We start from the raw sequence: 2922 nt of genomic DNA, 5'->3' as shown, positions 1-2922 counted from the left end.
TTTCACCACATTTATAACATTTCCTTAGCTCAATYCTGCATTCTCCCTGATGAACTTGATGACATTGGGGACAAGTCCTTTCATTGAATCTTTGTATGGGTTTGTTACCATGTTTTACAATTTTTGGTCATTTGTATTCGGTTGATGAACCTTCCTATTTCCTCTTTTCTATTGTTTTCACTTCTTCTTGTCTGTTCTTGTTTCTTTCTGTTACCTCCGCTGCGTCAACGGTCAATGAAAATGTAGCCTGATTTATGGCTATGACAAATTATTGGATTGATGGTTTCAATCTCCAAATATACCTTTTCACTTTTCTAGATTCCGAGGAAATATAATGTTATGCAAATCTTGAATATTTGATGAATTTCTCTGTATATTCCCTCACAGTTCTGTTTTCTTGTTCCAATTTTAGAAAGTCTTCTTCCATTTGTCTAATGGCAGCTTTTGGGCAAAACTGCTCCTTGAATCTGTTGACAAACTCTAGCCATGTCATAGTTTACAAAATATCTGTTCTGGCTAAGGATTCTACTTTCCACCATAATAGCGCATTTGATTTCAACACAAAGACTGTAAATCTGACTTTATCTGTTTCTGTACATCGAATGGTATTGAATACATACTCTATCTCCTTGATCCAACACATAGCTTTAATTGGATCTCTTTTTCCCGAGAAAGTTGGTGGTTTGTAGGTTAGAAACATATTTATATCTCATTTCCTGTTGTTGAGAATTGGAACCGATGGAGTAACTTCAATTCTGCCTGTCTCTATTCTAGCAGGATTCCTCAAAATAGAATTCAAGGTTTCCCTTAGCTTTTCCATTTCTTCAGCTAACATGTCTCTTGTTACATATTCTGAGTGAGACATCCGTTCTTGATTCATATTTTCAGAGTTTGATTCTGCCGGATTCATATTAAATTCTGGCTGGCTTATTCTGCCTCTAGTCTGTCCCCTACCTCTGTCTCTACCTCTGCCTCTGCTTCTACCCTCAGAGGTGCCAATAGGAGCAACAGGGGATTCTTCTTCATTGGGGCGGGTGATCCTTTCYGACCTTCTTGATCTACTAGCCATCTGTAGATAACAAAGTTAATACACATATTTTCACATTCACAAATATAATAAAGTGTCCAAGTTCAATTATGTACCTGTAGATTCAAAATTACATTGGCTAGTTGTAATCCGAAAACACCTTACACACTGATCTCTTAACTTATCATATTTATTTCAAAGGTGCTAACTATGTCTGGGACCCTAATATGCAATGAAACAGTTTAAGTCTAGGCATCATGCATGTGAATACCTAAATCTCTTAAACTCAGGCTCTGATACCAACTCTGTAACACCCCCAATCCATACATTGCATATAACACATATATTATACATAGAATACATGTCTTCTCCCACATAGGTTCATAATACAAGAGACTAAAATACACAGCCCAAAAATTTCAAGGTACATGCTCTTGTATCCTAGCATCTATACTCCAAAACGTGGCTAATTAAGATCTTCACACAGCTAAGCACATAGGGAAGTAATTCACATAATGCTCTTTCCCTTATTATCTTTACCTGCACACATATTTTTGAAAACATAAAATGAGGGTTAGACATGAATGTCTAGTGAGGTTCCCTTTTATGTAATGCAGGGTGAAGATCACCAAAACATTTATTTCAAATAATTCATCTCATGTAGCAAAACTAAAATCATACTGTTTCGGTCCATCGGGCCTCTGGTTCCAAACTACACTTGGAATATATTTCAAAAACCAGGACCAGGGCCCTCTGGTCTCTCTCTTCCAGCGCTTCTAGTTCCTCGACCAGAGCCTCTGGTTGTTCTAACCAAAGCTTTTGGCTCATATAATTTCTTATAATGTTCTTTAGTTAAGCTTTCAATCAATAAGATAGCCTTTTTCATAAAAGAGTAATTATGAAGAATTCATGCTCGACCAGAGCCTCTGGTTGTTCTAACCAAAGCTTTTGGCTCATATAATTTCTTATAATGTTCTTTAGTTAAGCTTTCAATCAATAAGATAGCCTTTTTCATAAAAGAGTAATTATGAAGAATTCATGCTCGACCAGAGCCTCTGGTTGTACTAACCAGAACTTCTGGTTCAAAAGACATGATCAACCAGAGCCTTTTGGTTCAACATGTAAGTCAACCAGAGCCTTTCTGGTATGTTTTTCATAAAAAGATTCTAAGTATAAAATTCTTTTCTTAAAATCCTCTAAAATATGATTTTGATGTAGAAGCTCTTATCAATGGATACAGAGCCTCTGGTCTAATAATGAAGACCAATCAGAGCCCATCTGGTTCCTTGTAAAAATGAACATTCTGTTCCAAAACATTTTTAACCAATACCAATGGCCATAGGCCAAGTTTTCCTTCTCAATAACGTCAATACTATTATTTCTAATAAGAAACAATATATTTGAGTTCTCAAATCATAAAGAAGTAAGGACTCAAATCTATTGTAGTCTTAAAAGATATAATAGTAAGAGCTATAATATTCACACACAATTGCCACCCTTATATCCAAAGGTACATCTCTCCTTGATATGCCACTCTTATTCCAAAAGACACCACTCCTTGATATGCCACCCTTATTCCAAAAGACACCTCTCCTTGATATGCCACTCTTATTCCAAAAGACACCTCTCCTTGATATGCCACGATTATTCCAAAAGACACATCTCCTTGATATGCCACCCTTATTTCTACTTCAAAATCTATGAACTAGTTCGGATGAAGGACCGTAGTCACTACCATCTTATCGAATCCTCATTCATAGTTTATTCCATAAAATCTATAGATTAATTCCAAATGAAGACGGATCAAAATCACAATCGTCTCAAAAGAATATTCTCTATAGTTTTCAAYCAACAGTTTTATCATTAAAACCCTTCAAACTCAAGAACAATCTATT

The sequence above is a fragment of the Cynara cardunculus genome (assembly GCF_001531365.2).
Source record: "Cynara cardunculus var. scolymus isolate 2C chromosome LG 1, CcrdV1, whole genome shotgun sequence".
In the NCBI taxonomy this organism is placed as follows: domain Eukaryota; kingdom Viridiplantae; phylum Streptophyta; class Magnoliopsida; order Asterales; family Asteraceae; genus Cynara; species Cynara cardunculus.
This window is presented reverse-complemented; position numbering follows the sequence as displayed.